The sequence below is a fragment of the Pteropus medius genome, unplaced genomic scaffold (assembly GCF_902729225.1).
Source record: "Pteropus medius unplaced genomic scaffold, Ma_sr-lr_union100, whole genome shotgun sequence".
NCBI classification, from domain to species: Eukaryota; Metazoa; Chordata; class Mammalia; order Chiroptera; family Pteropodidae; genus Pteropus; species Pteropus medius.
The window spans coordinates 6,969,516-6,989,422 of record NW_024346667.1 but is presented as its reverse complement, the minus strand read 5'-3'; the positions used below and the strand labels follow the sequence as shown (position 1 = coordinate 6,989,422).

The 19,907-nt window shown below is 38.3% G+C and overlaps 1 protein-coding gene across 12 annotated transcripts in view; it reads left to right on the top strand.

Moving 5' to 3' along the window:
* Positions 1-19,907, top strand: part of FHIP1A (FHF complex subunit HOOK interacting protein 1A) — a 208,576-nt gene that overhangs the window by 59,151 nt on the left and 129,518 nt on the right. Inside the window, exons 1-2 of one of the 12 annotated variants that reach the window (XM_039875963.1) lie at positions 6,642-6,812; positions 7,588-7,692. The exons of 10 other annotated variants lie outside the window; for them this stretch is intronic. The gene's annotated coding sequence lies outside the window, so the exon portion shown is untranslated. Of the gene's footprint in view, positions 1-6,641; positions 6,813-7,587; positions 7,693-19,907 lie in introns of those variants that run through there. One more of the 12 variants, XM_039875965.1, reaches the window with a different exon arrangement.

The window sequence follows — 19,907 nt, the reverse complement described above, 5'->3', positions numbered from 1 at the left end:
GCCTCAAATTCCGTTCCCTGTTGGTAATACTATTGGTAGAAAGTTACTAAGACCCTAATCATAGTTTTAAGTAAATCTGTATTCTGTTAAATATCTGTATACTGTCTATATCTATTTAAAAAATGGTATTTAGTCTAAAGTGGAGTTTGGCAAACAAGGGCTCATAGACCATATCTGGCCTGCTGCCTGTTTTTTATGTTTTACCAGATAAGAATAGTTTATATATTTCTAAATGATTGAGGGAAAAAAAAAAGACAAAGAAGACCTTGTGTAACATCAATGTTCCCTACAAAGCCTAAAATAGTTACTAACTGGCTTTTACAGAAAAAAGTTTGCCAACCCTTGGTCTAAAGCAGGGATTTTCAACTAGGGGAAATTTTACCCCCAGGGGACATTTGGCCCTGTCTCGAAACATTCTCGATTGTCACATTAGGGAGGTGAGTTAGAGATGCTACTGGTAATCAGTGTGGATGGAAGCCAGAAATGCTGCTGAGCACCCTACAGTGCACAGAATGGCCCCGCAAGACAGAGAACTAACTGGTTCAAAATGCTAATGAAGACTTTCTTGCCCAAACTTTAGTTAGGCTCCTTCAATCCTTCTCGACCAGGCCCCCATCCTGTGTTTGGGCTGCCTAGCCTAATTTTAGCAACAATTCTGTTGAGTCAGTATAAAGAAAGTCCCCCACCCTCCACACCCCTTATATCCGATCACCCTTGATATCTGATCAAATTCTTTATCTCCCACCCTTGATATCTGATCACCCTGGTCTATGTTTAGTAAAAATCTTATTAGATCATTTTAGTAAGAATCCGCCTACCCTTGATGTCTCGTCTTAGTAATTTTCCATGTACTGACCCCCTCACTCTGCTTTTTTGGTATAAATTCCCAGCTGTCTTTGCTGTATACAGACTTGAGCCTGATCTCTTTCCCCTATTGCAGTAGTCTTTACACCTGAATGAAATCTTTTTTTACCAATTTAACAAGTGCCAGAATATTTTTTCTTTAACAATATCAGTAGTGTAGAGGTTGAGAAATCCTGGCTGAGATAGTGTCCGGTACGTGTATGAATCCAGGAACTGCCTCTTCAAATGACTCTGCAGCAGCCCCCTTCCCTTCTGGAGTTCCATTGTTTTATAGGGAAGGGGGACTGGCCAGCACAAACATGCACTAAGGAGCATTTGCCTTCAGGACTTAGAAGAGGCCAGTTGTAAAGATAATTGACCTCAACAACATTTCAAGGGCAGAGAAGGCAGTCTGAATAGGGGTGGCCATGCTGTGCTTGGCCCTGGCTCTATTCCCTGGGTATTCTTAAGAATGAAATAAGGTTGACTCTGTTTAGGGGAATTTCATTATCAACCTCCCTTCCTCCCCAATATTTTTTGACCTATTGGAATCGTCATTAAAAGATGAAACCTTGCAATCTTCAAAGTAAAATGCCAAAAGGCAAATGTAGGAACTTGTTAAAACAAGTTTAGATAGTTATTAAGCAAAAAATAGAAGTGATTACTGTATCTTTCCTGGTTCTCATTTAGAGGTGTGGTTGAAGAGAAGGTGAGTACATACAAGGTTTGAAAATATGTTTTTATATTTTGGGGTAGAAGTTTCTATATTTTGGGAGGTTGGAGATCTTCATTAGTGAGTGAACAGCAAGAGAAAAAAGCCAAAGTCAGAGAAAAAAGTTCAAAGCTATAACTTGACTTTACCCTTCTTGTGCACCTGAGTCACAGAGCCCCTTTCGCCTGCTCCTTTCCTAAGAGCTGGAACCCTAGCCCTTGTTCTATCCATGTGGCTTTGCTGTTAACTAAAGCTCCCTTCTCTGGGCAGAAGCCTCTGGATCTCACGGCTTACCTACTGGTCTGAATGTCTCTCTTTTTTACATGAAGCCAGACCTTCCTAGTACAAGTCCAGCCTGGTCAATCGAGACACTCCAGCTGATAGTGCAGGTTGTTCTACAGCTCTGATTTTCTTTAACATCCTAATGTTCCTTGGACATGTTATTTAGACAGGGTTCTAACAGGACTTCAAAAAGTAAGGATAGTTACAAAAGAGCCAGAGTCCTTGTCCACGCCAATTAGAACTTATCTCTTCACTCCTCTTTATTCCCCACAGAGATTTGAACATTTTTTCCCCTTTTTTTTGGTAGGGGGAGGGGGTCTGGAAATCTTCTTTCGTTTTGATGGTTGAAAGTCATAGAACAGACCCTGCTACTGTTCATAGGACTTTGATTATGGTCAGGCGGAATCTTCCCATAGAGACTTTATGACCACTATCAGGCCGTTAGCAGAGACTTTTAATGACTTGTAATTGCCAGTATAGAAGATGTCCAGAAGGATATGGGGAAACTTTAAAATTTGTGCAGAGAAAAGAGAGGAGACTATAGAGACTTCTAATAAGCAGCACGGTGGACTTAGTGGTCACTTTTTATTTTTCTAGGCCCCCAAAAGACCATTTTAATGTGCTAACAACTCAGTAAAAGAAGGCAACTATCAGTGAAGTAGGTGAAACCTACTAATTTACTCTTTGATAATTAGTAGACATAGGAAAAATTTTTTTCTTTCCTATATTGGATTGAGATCAACCATTCTCTTTAAATCAAATCCTTCCATTAAAAAAAATTAAATCTGCTGAGGCAGTGAAAACTGCTGCTGCTGCTGTCTGGGTGTCTATCAGTGGTGTTGTTTTAAACGGCACTTGGTTAAATAATTTTCACTGTGCCAATATTGATTTGTCGAAGATCATTGAAGTGAAGCTCCCTATGGGGTTTAGTTTTGGAGAAGATAGCAAAATATGTGGAATTTGAATATTGGTGATACCAGCAGTAATAAGGGTAATGTAAACACTCCAATTTAGGTCAGTTGACAGAATAGATGGGCCATTTGTGGAGGGGGCAGTTTTACTTTATTTTATTCAGTAGACATGAATTGAGATGATTAGATACTTTTTATAAGTATAGTTATGCTATTCAGACATATAAAAACATTTCCAAATGATACTTGTTTTCCTAAAAGACCAAAGGAAATTCTTAAAGTTTTATCTTCAAATTTTATGGCATGAGCCTAAATTTTTTATATGTATATTTATAATCAAGTGCACCTGTGTTAATAAGTGTGTATACATATGTAAAAGAATGTAGTTATGGTATAGAAATCAAATTTAGAAAAGAGATTATGGATTTCTTTTTTCAAATAGAAATATAGCACCTTTCTCTGAAAATGGTTTTCTTTAAGCACACCAGAAAATCTGAGCAGCATTCTGACAGTTGAGTTTTTTTTTTGGTGTGTGAAACAGATGCTTCATTGATCCCAATGTGGTTATTTATGTGGCTTGTTTTCTACACAAAGGGAAAAAAATTTGATTAATTGCCATTAACTGACATATCTCATGAGTAATGAATTTTTTTTTGTATGTATCGTCTCCCTTTTTCAAATATATTGGTGGCTACATAATAGGTTCTGGCAAAGCAATCTGCTAGAACACTTAGTGGAAAATAGCAGCAGCTGCTGGGATGATGCAATGTTGTCAAGAACGTGTAGCTGGTGCCTGAGAGATGTGATGTCCTACTACCATCTGCAGGATCTGAGTCTTTTTTTTTTTTTAAATTAATTATTTAATGAAATTTAATAGTTTCACCTATTGCCTTTAACATGTATATATATATGTATTCTCTTATATATATATATATATATATATATATATACTATATATATATATATATATATTTTACACTGTGTGTTCACCTCCCATAGTTAGATTTCTTTTGGTCATCTTTAAGTCATTTTCCTGGGAGTTTGTGTCAATTTCTGGTGGTGCCTGTGAGTCCTTGAGGTGGCTACTTAGGCTTGGGACTGTAGTCTGTTGCCATGAATACCAGTGTGAACTTGAAGCCATCCAAGATGAAATGTACAGCTTTGATTTTGGTAACTCCTACCCTAATAAGCAGCACGGTGGACTTAGTGGTGGACTCTAGTCACTCAGGGCACCATTGTGGCTGTTCATTACACCAGGGCTTCTGAATTTGGAGTAATAATATAATTTGATGTGCTTTTGCACATTTTTTTCTCATTTCTTTAATACTGTACAATAGGTAGGCAGGTGTCAATTTTAAAGTAAAGTATTTAAGGTTATTAAATACTGTGTGATAGACTGTACCTCAAACCCAGGCCCTTTGAGGCCAAGCTTGTTGCTCACCCTCCTGTACCACGGGCGTTTTTATACATTGTCAGATTTAATTTGCTAATATTTTGTTAAGAATTTTTTCATCTCTGTTCTTGAGACACATAATGTGTTCGTCTGGTTTTAATATTAGGGTAATGTTAGCAGTAGAGTAAGTTAGGAAGTGTTCTCTCTGCTTCTGTTTTCTGGAAAATTGTAGAGAATTGTTATAATTTCTTCCTTAAATGTTTGCTGTAATGCATCAGTGAACCCATCTGGGCCTGATGTTTCAGTTTTAGAAGGTTATTAATTATTGGTTCAATTTCTTTAATGGATATAGTTCTGTTCAGATCCATTTCTCCTTGCACTTGGGCAGTGCCTGGTGTGCACACAATAGAGCTTTTGTAGTTGTCCTCGTGAACTTTGGCCTGACAACAAAATTGTATATTGTTCAAGGCCATTATTAATAAATGGAGTCTCCACAAACAAAAATTTTTTGGCTAGCTAACACTCAATAATTTGGGGCTTCTAAAAATGTAACAGTGTAATAGTATCAGTGGAGAGGTGGAAAAACTTTCTTAATAAAATAGGACAGATTATGCTATATCCAAGAGTTTGTTAGGCTGCTAAGATTTGGTGAGACTTATTTGAAGGTGTTTTGCCATATGGTTTTCTCAGAAAGCCAAAGATCAGATCTCAGATTCTTGCACATTTGCATTAATAAGTCATATTTTTGAACGGGGCAGGCATAACCTATATTTTGAGGGTAGAATTTGAACGGGGTTATAGAAAATAGAGGGTAGACTTTGACCTGAGTGGTATATAGAGAAGTTTGATTTTTTTTTTTTGACAGGATGGTTAATAAAACATTCACTGTGACTGCAAGGCTCTACTGAGTTTTTTACTGAGTTAGGGAGGTATTTTCACTAAATAAAACATAAAACAAAAACAAAAGAAACAAAACAAAAAACCCCATACCTTAATAGAGTGCTGAATTCCAAAACATAAAAACATGAAAACAGTTCTATAATATAGGAAGAGATTTAGAGCTGTGGTCATTATTTCTTCAGTTTACCTATAAACCACTTTTTTGTCACCCAGGAGAGGACAAATGTGCCCTCCTCTACAAAAGAGAAATCAAAAATGATATTCCAGTATTGTTTAAGGTAAAAATGAGACTTTTATAATCTTCAACAAGAAGTACTTCTTTCCAACTTGAGACTTTCTACCCAAAGTAGCACTGCTTAAGGTTAGTGACTTGCACCACTAAGCATTGCTGTGAAAGCTGTCTCTAATTTTTAAAAGAAAGACAGTAAGGCATGAGATAGACACTAGAAAATAAGAAAAAAGTTTTTTTAAAAAAGTTAAAACATGTTATATGTTATTTTTAAGCCAAATTCTCCATTTATTACTTCTTTCCAGTCAATATATACACTTATTAGTATTTGATAATTAAGGAGTTATCTAATGTATTTTTATTTTCATATCATTATACATTGTTAAGTGGTATGGTAGATGATCTTAGATCCATGTCATATTTTGTAGGAAATGACTTTTTGGACTATTAAATGAACAAGGGGCACCTGTGATACTTTATTATTTGTTTCCAAAGTTATAATGACCTGTAGAAAAGCTCCCACTGTTCTCCCTCTCCTCCCTGCCCCCCATAAATTTAAACACTTGGAGAACCACAGTTGTCACTCTGAGAAATATGGAGACACAGGGACAGAAAGTGATCAGTAGCTGCAAAAGGATGGTATAGGCTAGTGCTTACCAGAGACATTGTGTTATATATTATTTAAACGGTGAAGGTAAATGTTGCTGATCCTGGAAGTAGGAGCAGTACTGAAATTAAGAGTGTCTTTCCTGAGACATTTCAGTCTGAAATATTCAGAAGGAGAAGACAGAGATTATAGAATGAAAACTGAAGGGGCCATTTCAAGGCAAAAGCTAAGAAGGTGCCATAGGAAAGCCTGAGCAGTCAGGGAGACTCAGCAGGCAGGCTTATGAAACGGTTTGACGGAGGCACAGAGATGGAACTCAGGAGCTAGGGTAAGGATTATGTAACAGGACTGCACAATTTTCTATGGCTCTGCGCTTTCATGTAACTCAGTTTCTATTTAATCTTAGAATGTCTCAGAGAGGCACAACACTTACAAATGAAAGAACAACTTCTTGGGAACTAAGAGCTAGGAAAGACCAAGGTAGCCACGGTAATCAGGAGGGAAGACTCTGGGGACCTTCCTTCTTAGGTAGTGTGGTCATATTAAGTGTACTGAGGTCCAACCACCAGCCAGCACTGTATCCCTAGGTTGCTGGCTTCTGAATTGTTAACATTCTATCTCGGGGTGGGATCTGGTCCATCAAGAAGCTCCTCATGAGAGCACAGTGCTAAGAGTGAGTGAGTGGCTGTGTGTAGCCCCAGGCTGGCACTATGGGAGAAAGGATGAGGGGTGAGAAAGAACAGGCTGCATTGTTTTCCCTCTAGGTGAACAGCAACACACCACTGATCTATAATCAATGCCAAAAATTCAGCAGTGTGCTTGCATAGAAAGGCTCTCAGGATCAGAGTGTGACTGTTATTTTCACAAAGCTTAGAATTCTGGGCTAAACAAAAATCGGCCCTTTGGAATTGGAACCCACTGAGTCCTGGGACAAGGTAAGGCCAGTCTCTCAGGAGACTGGACCCTGGCAGAGACAGAGCAGAGCAAATAGGCAGCTCAAAGGCTGGAAAAGCCCATTTTCCCACCAGCCAGCTATATACTTCCCCTTCCCCAGCCAGTCTTCCCCAAAAACTACCCAAAAGCTATGCCCCAAGAAAAATCCAGGAAACCCTTAAAACATCAGTTTTCCATCCTTTTGGATAGGGATGAAATTTCTCCCTGTGGGATTCTTTGGGAGGAAAACAAATAGTCCTTAGCATGGGGCTACCCTTGTACAAATGAGCACTTAATAAATATTGCTTGAGGAGAGTGGATTAATGGGAAGCAAACTCTTTTCGGCCATTGGCACTACTAGAAGCATTTATCAAGCTCTTTACCTTCATGGGGCACTGAGCCAGGGATGGTACAGAACACATTAGCAGATGTGACTTCTGCCCTCGGAGACTGAGAGCACCATTTGTGAGCTTATTCTTGTGTGAAATTTACCTCTGTTGTCATTTTTGGCTGACAAACAAGTAAATAGTGGTTGGGGCAAGGGATAATGGTGGCCAATAGAAGCCTAGCATGAGGTACACTGCACCCCAGGGCTCCTTGTTTGTGCATTCTGCATTTCTTTCTCATTGAGCTGCTGGAAGTGCTTTTTAAAAGTACTGGACTTGGTGCAGTTACTCCCTATACTTTGTGTAGATAGAAATACATTTAAAGATATTTCTGCTCACCCTCCTTTATGTTTCTCTCTTGACATGTTGTGACCTGGATTGGAAACATCAGTTTGGACAAAGGATTGATTTATCTTTGTTGGGCAGAAACCTTTTGAGAGGCCCAAATATTTTCCTTACACCTGAAAGTATTAAAACATGGCCGTTCCCGGATAAGGTTGGGAACCGAATGGAGAGGTTCGTTCTCCTGTGCTGGACTTTTTCTTTCTGTATGCCTGCACACCACCTGCTTCTCTCGCTCCCCCTCGCTCCACGTCATATCGAGCCCATCCTGTCAGCATTTTTAAAGACTTGTTATTTGGAAATAATTTGAGATTTACAGAAAAGCTGCAAAAATAATGAAGAGCCTTCGCATACCCTTCACCCAGCTTCCCCTAACGTCAACCTCTTACTCAATCCGTCAGCTGTCTGATACATGGTTTCTCCTGAGCCCATTTTTTTCACCATCTCCTGTCCTAGGGACCTTGCTAGAGTCAGAATCCAGCCACGACATGATCTTTCTCTTACCTTCAAAGAGCTAGCAATCCAGTAGCAGGTTTTAATGACAACATTTTACTGTCTCATGACTTTTTACATTCTAAAAGATTTTTCTGGTAACAGTCATAGTGAATCCAAAGTTAAGTTCCTAGTGATCGAATTTCTGTTCTAGTGGAATCTGAGTGAATTGAGGGTTGGTTGGGCTCTTGTTCATTTATTGATTATTTTAGCATTCATTGACTGTTCCGTACTTGCTAAATATTGTACTAGTCTCTGAAGATACTAAGTTGAGCTTCAAGATGTAGCTCATGCCTTTGAGTAGTTTATGATCTAGTGGAGAAATATACAGTTGCAAAACAGTGTGAAAATGCTGTGGTAGAGATACGTTCAGGGCGCCTGGACACACGTGGAAAGAGACCTTGAAACCCAGCTGAGGCTGATCCAACAAAGCCTCATTAGGCTGCCCTAATTTTGCTAGCACTCTTTGGAGACTGTGAAATACATATGTGCTTTGCAATTAAAAATTATAATAAAGATGGCCTAGGTAAATCCAGGGGACTGCCAGTGCTTTATTTTACAGATGGATAATGTGTTGTTCCTCTATGAAGCAGAGTTAAGATATAGTCATTAAATGCACCAAATGTGCTGGTTGTGGTTGTCTTTTAACCCCCTTCTATGTATATTTTTCCTTTTAAAAAACCAAAATGTGACAATTTTATAGATGTGCTTTTATAACCTGCTTTTTGTATTTAACTTTATCTATGCCTATATCTACAGATAATAGATGTAATATCTTTCCATATCAGTAAATATACTTCTCATACCATGTTTTTCAACATCTTATCGTGAAAATTTTTATCATGAAAAATTTCAAACATGTAGAAAAATTGAAGGAATCTGAATGTTAAGACCTATACCTGTCATCTAGATTCTACTATTAACATTGTTCTATATTGGCTTTCTCACTTACCTATCCATTTACTTATCATTCTCTTTATTCACTAATTCATCTTAATTTTTTTGATACAGTTCAAAGTAAATTGCCAATATCAGGAAATTTCCTATAACTACGTCACATGCTTATCATCAACTAGGATTCATTATTGGTTTATAGAATTCTTCAATGAAAAATTTGTACTCAATGAAATGCATACATCTAAATGTATATTTGCTGCATTTTGACAAACACATGCATCTGTAGCTCAAACTCTATCATGACTTAGATTGTACAACACTCTCCTTCCCTGGAAAGTTCCCTCGTGACCCTCCCTAGTCAGTATTCCCCCCACTCCCCATCCTTCCAGAGACAACCATTGTTCTAATTTTTCCACTGTAGATTAGTTTTGCCTGTTTCAGGGTTTCATATAAATGGATGCATACAGTATATACTCTTTGTGTGTGGTGCTGCTTTCTCTCAGCATACTGTTTTTAAGATTCATATAGGTTGCTGTACGATTCAGTAGTGTCATTCCTTTTTTACTGTGGAGTAGTATCTCCTTGTGTGAATATACTGTAGTTTCCCTATTCTATTGATAGACACCTGGAGTATTTCCATTCTTTAGCTGTGGCGAATGAAGTTGTATGAACATTCATCTACAAGTCTTTTTGTGTATGTGTGTGTACACATGTGTGTATATATCTTTATATCTCCACACATTCATATGCATGCATATACATCTGAGCGCGCGTGTGTATACAGACACACATGCCTGCACCTACACACCCACATATATTATTTTCCTCCCCTCTTTCCTTTGGATAAATGCCTAAGAGTAGAATGTCTTGATCGTAAGGTAGGTGTACATTTACCTTCATAAGAAACTGACAACCCTTTTTACAGAGTGGTTATAGTATTTTACATTTCCACCGGTAATATGTGAGAATTCTTGTTGCACTATATCCTTGATTTTGTCATTCTTTTAAATTTTGGGCATCCTGCTTGGTGTGTAGTAGTTTGATGATGTTGAGCACTTTTCATGTGCTTTTTGGCCAGTTACATATTTTCTTTCATGAAGTGGCTGTTTAAATATTTTGTCTATTTTAAAAATTGGGTTGTCTTTTTATGGAGTTGTTGGAGTTCTTTGTATACCTGGGTACCAGTCCTTTGTCAGATATGTTTTTTTTTTTAAATCTTTATCTCTAGTCTGTGACTTGCTATTCATTTTTAATTGAGTCTTTGATGTGCTCTTTAATGAGAATTTCTAAATTTTGACAAATCATATTTATTATTTTTCTTATTGCTTTCTGTGACTTGTCTGAGAAACCTTTGCCCACCCCAAGTCATGGTGACAGTCTGTATTTCCCTTTATGGTTTTAGTTTTTATGTTTGTGTCTATACTGCAGTGCAGGTCAGCTTATGTGCATGATATGAGGCAGGGGTCAAGGTTAATGTTTTCCACATAGATAACCATTTATTCCGGCACCATTTGTTGAAAAAGATTTTCTTTACCTCTTGGATTGCTTTGGCGCATTTGTTAAAATTATGACTGTATATGTGGAGGTCTACTTGTGGGGCTCTCTCTTCTGTTCCATTGATATGCTTTGACTACTCTTGTCTTACACCATTTTTAATATTTGTTGTATGAAAGTCCATAATCATATGGAATCACTTTGCTATTGTTGGACATTTTGAAATTTATAATTTTTTGCTATCAAAAACAATACTGTTCTACATATTACTTCTGTTTAATCTTTAAGTTATAATTGGTAAGAATAATTTATAAACAGAATTCAAGGCAAATACATACATGTATAACATTATTGTTTAGCTTTATATAGTATATTCTAATTTTTTAGTTCTGTGACAAATGAGAATGCCAGCAACAGGCTGGCTAGAAGTTAGAGTGAGGACTGTGACCAGCAGCCACGAAGTCCTTATCAGCTGGGAAAAGAAAATTCACTTTGCTTCTAAATGTCATTTATGGATTGCTTTTATTGTCAAGCAACGTTATTAGAGAAGTACAAAGACTAAAAGCTTCAGAAAGACTTTCTTAGAACTTGTTCTCTACAGATCCCATAAGATATTGTAAATATGTATTTGCATGCATGTCAAGTGACTGGAAACGAGAGGCAAATATTTGACCAAATGTCTAAAGTCAGTCACTCAATTATAGAAACAGAACAGAGATCATAACTCATGTCCTGTGTACTGTCAGACACGAGAGGTTATCCGTCTTAAACTTTTTTATATGGTAATCAGCAAGACATTTAGTTGTGTAAATGATCCCCAAGGCACATGTTTTTATTTTATGTGGGCATATAAATAAAATTATACCACTGTGTGAAGTGTTTGTAAATGCTTAGCTTCTTTACTTGATAATTCATCCATTTACAGGAGCAATTTGTGGTATATAGGCCACCTTAGACATCATTTTAAGTATCCGTGATGCTTTTCTTTGGGAAGATAGATTCTAAGGGGAAAATATTTATTTTAGGTGAATACTTAATATATTTTTATGTTCACAAAGCTTTTTTTCTCCCATGTAGATAGTGAAATAATTGTACATCCTAATGTTTTAAGAGGTTTTCTTGTGTTTAAAATAATAAAAATTAATATATGTGATGGAAAGACCACTGTACTGGAAAACGATAGTTTTCATAAATTATTAAGTCATCTCCGTAGTCTGTAATCCAAGTTCGATAGTTGCAGTTTGTGGCAGGCTAGATTTTGGCAAAGCAGAAAGACAAGGCTACATCTAGAACAGTATCATAGGAACTCTGTGTGAAAATGGGTTCTTGAAACTTTTATATGTGCCTTTTAATTTGTTGGTAAATTAGAGCTTTCCTTTCTGGACCACGTCAGTTATTTTTAACCATATAGAAACTTTTGTCTGTATGAAGCTTTTATTATCAGACTATAGCCTATTATAAATAAATTAGGATCTTTCAGAGGGCTACCCCCGTTTTCTCTTTCCTCCTCTTTCTTACAGGTGACAGGAGTGCAGCAGAGTGAGCCGAAAAGCCATTCATTCACCTTGCATTCCAGCCCAGGGTTGATTCCAGCCTTCAGTGCCGATCCTAGTCCTAGGTCATTGTGGACACAAGGGCTCAGCAGCCGCTCTAACCCAGCCCATTAAATTCATGAGATGGTTTAAGATAAAATTGTTGGTTTTAGTTGTATTAGCCTTAAGATTTTGAGGTAGGTTCCAGAGTGAATTTCAGGAGTCTTTGACTAAACTCAGTCTTTGGTTCTCCTTGATGAAAGAATCTCTTTTCTCATGGAACCAGATAGATGTCTCATTGTTCCCTGTTTGGGAATCTCCCTGTGGGAAGTCAGTGGAGATTTAACCGGGTTGAGAGAGGACGGTCACAGCTGGCTTCCGTACATTCCCTTCAGTATCTGATTTTCCATTCCTGACTATTTGACTAATGAGAAGCCAGAAAATGGGACAGAACGAAATCCAAAACCAAAACCGTAAAATGAGTTTAAGATGAATTTCATCCTAAGACTCTCCAATCTTCTCATCTAATCATCCCGTTTTTTAGTAACTTCTGACAGCGTGTGTTATATGTATACAATCAATGTATGTGTTTTCCTTTTTTTTTGGAAATAAGAGCTGGGAGATTTTTACGCTTATATAATTCTGAAGTGGAAGTTTAAAATTAACATTTTGTTTTCTTTTCGTTTGCACTGTGATCTTTAACATCACCATCAGATGTGTGTGTTTGGTTTGTAATCGATTTAACTGTCTGGCATTCGTGGTTTTCTCAGAGCTGACTCTTGCTTCTAATGAACGTGATCATTTATAGAGTGTCACTGTAGTATAGGCATGTTAAATAATTGATTGGGCCATGGCAGGTAGGGAACGGCCAATGTAGTCCCTTTGTTGCTATGGTAATACATTTGGTTTAAGGGGACTGTCTATCATTTGGACTGCATGGATCTGGTGCCTGTGACATAATTGCCTGTGGTTGAGGCAGTTGGAGGGGAAACTAACTTAAGAGGCAGTGGCATTATGAAGCAAATTAATATACATTTCAGAGAGTTCTTAGGCTTACCATTGTGGAGTAATTTATCCTTTTTTAGTAAAAGGCTCATTCTTAGCTAATGCATCAGCATAGACAATGAGTCAAATGACAGATTTGTTTACTGGTTAAATGGTGGGATTTGATAATTTATTGTATAAAATGGTTATTGTGTGAGGTTTACATTCTTGCCTCTATTATCCCAGGGAGGGCTTCCTGTAAGTGAAATCGGTGCCGTGTTTATTAGGAGTCTTGAAGGGAAAGGACCACATACTCTTTTTATTCTCCATTAAAAAAATTGTTAAGTCCTTAAAGGTAGGAGTTATATTTATGTATTCTTTCAACAAATATTTTTTGAGCATTCAGCTAAGTGCTCTTAGGGTATTGGAATACAATGTAAGTAAAGCAGATATGGTCCCTGGCCTCAGTAGTTAGATGCTAGTGGACCAGGTCCATTTATCTGTGGGTTTCCTCTTTAGCACTATCCTTGCCCTTATAGAAACCTGTCTCGGTAAGTAATAAATTTTTAGGATATTTCCTTTCTTCTTCCTTCCCAATATAATCTCTTAATATGTGTTTGCCCCAATGGTTTATTAATACCATTTGTCAACAACAAACACAAAAATAAGTGAAAGCTTAAATGGCATAGTACATGCCCTTCCTATCCTCCACAGCTTAGCTCAAGTTCTACCCCTGCCGTGATGTCAGCCAAGCCAGTAGCAATCTCATTTTGGGTAGTCTGCTCACTTAATTTGATATATTTTATCTTGTTTTCTTATGTCATTATTTAATTTTTTATGTGTTCTTGCTATACCTCTTATGTGTGTTGGGGTAGGAAAAAAGCTAAAAACCAGTGGTCAAGTCTCGGCATCTTTGTTTTATAGAGAAGGAATCAGGCCTATGGGAATTTAAAAAAAACAAAACAAAACAAAACAACGGGTTAATAAAAGAATCACTGCTGATATCTAGGTGTCTAGACTCCGAGATCCCTTCTCTTTTCTCTTTCCTCATTTTTGAGAGGAAGCACCAGCAAATGCCATGCTTTCAACTTGGAGTGAGAGAGAGTCTTGTGACTATGAGATGATCTGACTCTAGGACTGACTGAATTTAGGCGTAATGGGTTATGACAGTGGTTAGATAATACAGAACTAATGGGTGTAGCACTTTATCGAGTATTTTAATTTGATACTCCAAGAAGTCGGAAGCTACTGTAGGCTTCTGAGAAGAAGATTAACATGAGCAAACTAACACTCAAGGAAAGATGCAAGAAATTCTAGCTGCTATGTGTCAGTGGTTGAGAGTAGAGAAGACAGCAGAATATGACCTTGGAAGAGCAGTGTTATTCATTTCACACAAAGAAACGTGAGGCTCTTTGATTTTAAACTAAGATGCTATTATAAATACATGATAGAAATAGGAATCAAATTCTCAAATGGCATGTCAGCTCTATCTCTTTTGATCAAAGTAAGTTTTCTGATTCTGAATTTTGATGATTATCTTATTTTCACTTGCCGAAGGATCTTTTACTTAACCCTCATCCCATGCTTATTCTAGTTTAGCCCCAGATTTGATTGAAATAGGTTGAAATTAAGAGAAATTAAGTAAAAAGGGAAATTTAGTGAAAGAATTCTGGGGTCTTAAGGAACTCAGACTCAACTGGGCCTCAGGACAGATGAAACGCAATTTCAGCCGGCTGTCAGATCAGGAAGTGGAATGCTAGCCCAGCACTCAATTCTATTTTCTTTCTTTGTTTCTCTCATGAAACTGGCTTTCATTCCACATAGCTAAACTGGGCAGCTTTATACCTCCTGAGTATATGTCCCAGTTATTGAGGCAACTAGAGAAACTCATTTAGCATTTTCCCATTTCGATTTAAATTCCTGGGGGAGAGAATTTGATTGGCTCAGCCCATATTTGCTGTCTAGTCAGCAAAAATGGAAGCAGGGCAGCCTGACTCATGTAACGCCAAAATGGCTTCCAGACGACACCCATCACCTGGGGGTGTTGAGGGGCAGAGAAGAGGGCCTGGGCACATACTCTCAACAAATGTAAATACCCTCTTAAAGTTACCCAAATTCCTAAAACATTATTTGCATTTTTTTTTTTTGCATAAATGTTTTGAAATTTCTTCGTGTCATGAGGAATTAAACCTATTCAGTCCATTTGATCAATTTCATCATATAAAAATAATTAGCTTTTCCTTAGCTTTTCCTTGAAGCTGTACTTTGCAGTTTGCCTCTGTACTTTTCAAACCCTATTGGAAAACGAGCCCTTTCTGTGGGGGAAATAGTGGGTGAGAAGTTAAAGGTCTGTGATGCTTTAGCGTAATGTCCTGACAATTCAAATGTGAATTTTTGTGCATTAAGAAATTTTGTTCATCTTAAACCACATTTCTTTTGATTGTATTTAAGTCCTTCCCAGAGGAGTTTAGAAGTGAATAACCTTGAGATGTTCAACACTCAGAAGGTTTACTAGCTTCAAGGATTTTGATTTTATTTATAGGCTGCAAAAAATCTCTCAATGAAGTTTGTTGTCATTCACTGCTTATCACCTTGAGCTATCGCCGGGGTCAGTGCTGGGAAGGCATCGAATCTTATACCATGAGAGAATAAAATAAAAACCTCGTAGCTCAGAAAAGAAGCCTAAGTGTTGTTATTTCAGGTGTTTCTCATAACAGTGAACGGACCCAGGCCAGTGGCTTAAGATCTGAAGTTTCTTGCTCACACCTATTCCTCTATGAGAAGTGAATATTTGGTCTAAACAGCAGCTGTTTTGAGCCTGGTTCTTTTGGTGGCCGAAGGTAAAGCTAACAACAGTAACAGTTTTCAAGCTCAGCTGAGTAGTGGTCTGATGAAGAGTAAATCTAGATAAATTGTGCTTTGGCCTGTTAGAGGACCCCTGACTCCCTCCCCATGTTTGATTTATGGAGAAGTGCTTGTCCGCTACCTCTTTTAAATATACAGAAAACAAATTTTCTGTGTTATATGCAGATTTGAAAGAGGCATTGAAGCAGGTAGCTATGAAATGTACATCGAGGGTGTCTGCTAAAACCCACTGTCCATTCTGTCGAAATATAGAACTCACATATTTAAACCAGACACGTGAAATGGAACAAATTAGGTCGCAAGCCAGATGATAAAATAAATGACAAATGGAAAGGGACCCCAAAGGTGCTCTCGAAAAGCTGGCACGAGATTGGAGGCCAGGCTAGATGGAGGTGGGTGTTGGGAAAGGCTTCATGTAATGGCTCCTGCATGATTAATGCAGCTCGTTATTTTGACTGTCATTTTCTAAATTACGTATTTGGATCAGGGAACCGGGAGGCTTTGCTTTAAGTCTTTTTTGTTGTTGTTTTGTTTTTTGCTTTGAGAGGGCTTAAAGTCTGCTTTGTTTTTTCGTTCCTTAATGAAAATTTATCTCAACGACAAAACCAGCAACATTTGTTTTTATTTCAATCTCAAGAAGTATTAAAGTTATTTTTTCCCCCTCAAAGGAGGCTATAAATGGTGGCAAAGGTATGAGGGCTTTTGGACTTTACTGGGACCTTCCACTTCATGGAACTTCTTACAGATATCATATGCTACTTATTGTAACAGGACGTCTCCTCCCTGAGTCATTTCTATTCGTAATCTGCATCTGTAAAAGCCATCTTGAGCCTTTCTTTGATGAATGGATCATGTCCTTTTTCCCTTCCAGTTTGTTCAATGAGCTTCTACAAAGCAGCCTGGTGAATGATTCTCTGCCCCTTGTGTCTATTTCACAGGTGGCTGTAAGTACCATAACTGCCTAATATCTGGTTGCGAAAACAGAGATATACTCCTGTGACCTTAGGTCATAGGACATTCCCAGGAGGGGACCTGGACACCTGGAGGCTGGAATGAGACGGTGATTTGGATCCCCACCAGTCTCCGGAGCCTCTGCTGAGGGCGTGTGGAGCATCATTCCGAGAGCCCTCACCATTAACCCAGCTACTTTTCAAGCTGCTAGTCTGTCTAGGGGCCTATTTGCTTTACTGCCTGCTACCAGCTAGCTTTACTTCCTAGTTCAAATATCTGAGAAGTAGAATGGTTAAATTAATTAACCATCATCTCTAAGATTAAACAACGTCACAGGCTGATGGCCAGCCTAGGGCTTAACACTCACCCTTGGTCCTGTCATATTATATCCCATGTGAGTAGCAGGTGTATGGTATGTGCATATGTGTGTTTGTGTAGAAAATCATTGCCTAAGGCTGCCCTCAAACATCGATTGGGATTACTACCAATTTCCTTTAGCAGGAGCTGTTGCCAGGGTACACACTGCAATGGGGTGAAGGGTACACGCTCATGTATATACCTACAAGATACTAGCAAGATGGTGTGGTTATTATTCATGTTTTATAACTGAGAAAATTGGGGCCAAAAGAGGTTAAGTACTTTGCTTAAAGTTATAGACTTAGTAGGTGGCAGAGCTGGAATTCGAAGCCAGAGTTATTGGACTTCACTAGGCCATGACTTGTTTTTTACTTTTGAGTTCTTCAGAGATGAGTCAGGGCAACGTTGAAACTTGACATAGTGCTGGCTCTTTCTTGTCCTTGGTGAGAGGGAATGGAAGGGATCTGGGGCTCTGAAATTTTCCCTAGTGCTTGATAACCAAGATAGCTTCTCATTTTTCCATCTCAGGGAAAAGATCTTCCAAGAAAGATTCTGAGTTTTTAGCTATTAAAAAGAAGGAGTTAAAATTCAACACATTGAAGTTGATTCTATTCTTCCACAAGACATCTGGGCTAGGGGCTAGGCAGAGGGCGCTCTCACGGGGAGGGGGTTTCATCTGAATTTAGCACTAGAAGCAAACGTTCCTGGGGGAGATCCTGTCGGCCCTGCTCGGTTCCCTTGCCCAGGTTCCATGCACGGGCTGTCTTCCTCTCTCGGGTTTTGTGATTCTTCTCTGGCACATGGAGGCCGGAGACTGTAACCAGAGCAGGAGCTTGGCAACTGGCATACGATAGGTATACAGTATGTGTTTGTTGGATTGCTTGTGGCTCCACTGCTGACATCCTCAGATGGGCACCTTCCTGATGAATCATTTTTTCCTCATGCTACAGCCTCACCATTTCTCTTTGTTCAAATTTTACCAGCCCCTCTGGGAGAGAAGACAGGTTTTCTGATACCTGTTTGGGGTTTTCTAGAGGTTTGACATTCAAATTCTGTGGTTCTAACAGTTTTTAGTCTTATAAATCGTGCTTTGAGAAAATAAAGATATTTGCAACTGCCAGCTCCTTCTCTTTCCTGCCCCGCTCCCCTCTACTGACATTACCTTTTTGGTGGCAGTAGAGGGAGTAACTGTAGACTTGGGAGCCAGACAGATCTGGGTTCAGGTCCCTGCTCTGGCGTGTCCCAGCTGGGTGATCTTTGGCTGTTACTCAGCCTCTCTGATCTTGGGGCATGTGAAAAAGCACTTAGTACAGTGCGCGGCACATAGTAACGACTCCAGAAAAGTTAGAAGCTGTTAATATGATTATAAGGATCATCGTGATAATCGTTACATTTTCTTCTCTGACTGTTAATGCTCATTATTCCCAAAGAGGGCACTCTTAACTTTGAGCTGCAGCAACACAGTGACGGACAGGAGCCTTAACGCATGGTCCTTTTGTTTATATTCTGTTGTCATTCTGGGGTTTGAAGCATTTCACGTGTTATAAAGCAAATTTTGTATGAGATAATTATCATGTTTCTAATGTAGTCGAGAGCTGAGGTGTTTTAATTAACGATGTGCCAGCAACCCTTTCAGTAAGGTGAAGTATGATTTTTTAAGGCCTTCATCTACTCGGTCATAATTAGGGACATTTGGAGTGCTCAGACATAATATCTGATGATTTATACACTTTCATTAAGCAATCAGGATTGCATGACCCAGAGCCCAGACTTTTTCAGGGGATCAGGTTCTAATTTTTGAAGAGGAGGAGCTGGTTATGCTTTCTTTTCCTCCTGACCATTTTCTCCCTGTAACCTTTAGTCACATTTAGTGTTTATTTAGAACAGTGCTGCTATACATTTTTTTGAGGCCTTGATTTTTATAGACTCCTCCTATTGCATTTCCCTTCTTCTTGCCTTGTGAACCCATCTGGCTAAAGCCCCGTGTTAGAGAATTAAATTTTCATATGACACTGACTGTTTCGGGGGTGCTAAAGGTGATTAATGAAAGCAAAAAAGGTGAAGTGAGAGCCATGAGAATCGGAATAAAAAGGGAAAAGAGTAAATAGGGATTGTCGACGTCATATCTAACCCTCTTTTTTGTAGACGCTGAACTCCGTAGGAGCAGGGAACATGTTTGATTCGTTTTGTTATATCCCTTGTACTTAGCACTTAACCTGGTTCAGAGTAGAATGTGTTGAATAAGTTAAGGAGAAAATGGAGACCTACTGATAACTTATGTAAATTACATTAATAACTATAGGTCAGGGCCTGAGCCAGAATCAGGATCTCCAGGGCCCAGTGAAAGAATGAGGTAAAGAAGGCAAGATTAAAAAAAAAAAAATCAACATGGGAATATATTAAGAATGTATAAGAACATTATAAAATGGAAAATGTAAATTTCACTTGCCGGTAATTTGTATGGAAGGAACATAGAGTGTGTGATGTGTGGCATTGCATAATTCAATGCTGCTCTTTGATTGTTTTTCAGAAAGCAGAGGGTGGGCAGCTGCATAACAATTTTGCTATCGATTGATTTATATCTCTCAGTTTTGTCCTTTTCTTGCTTAAACTAGGATGATTTTTCAAGTTCAGAGTCTCATCATATTTTCCCTTTCCCACCTTACGTTTATAATTGTTATGTTGAATTACCATTAATTTCAATACTCTTCTCCATGCTATGAATGTAGATTATGTAATTTCTAATCCATTTATATTCGTCAGACATTTTATACAGGCAGCAGGTCAAAAGCTAGTA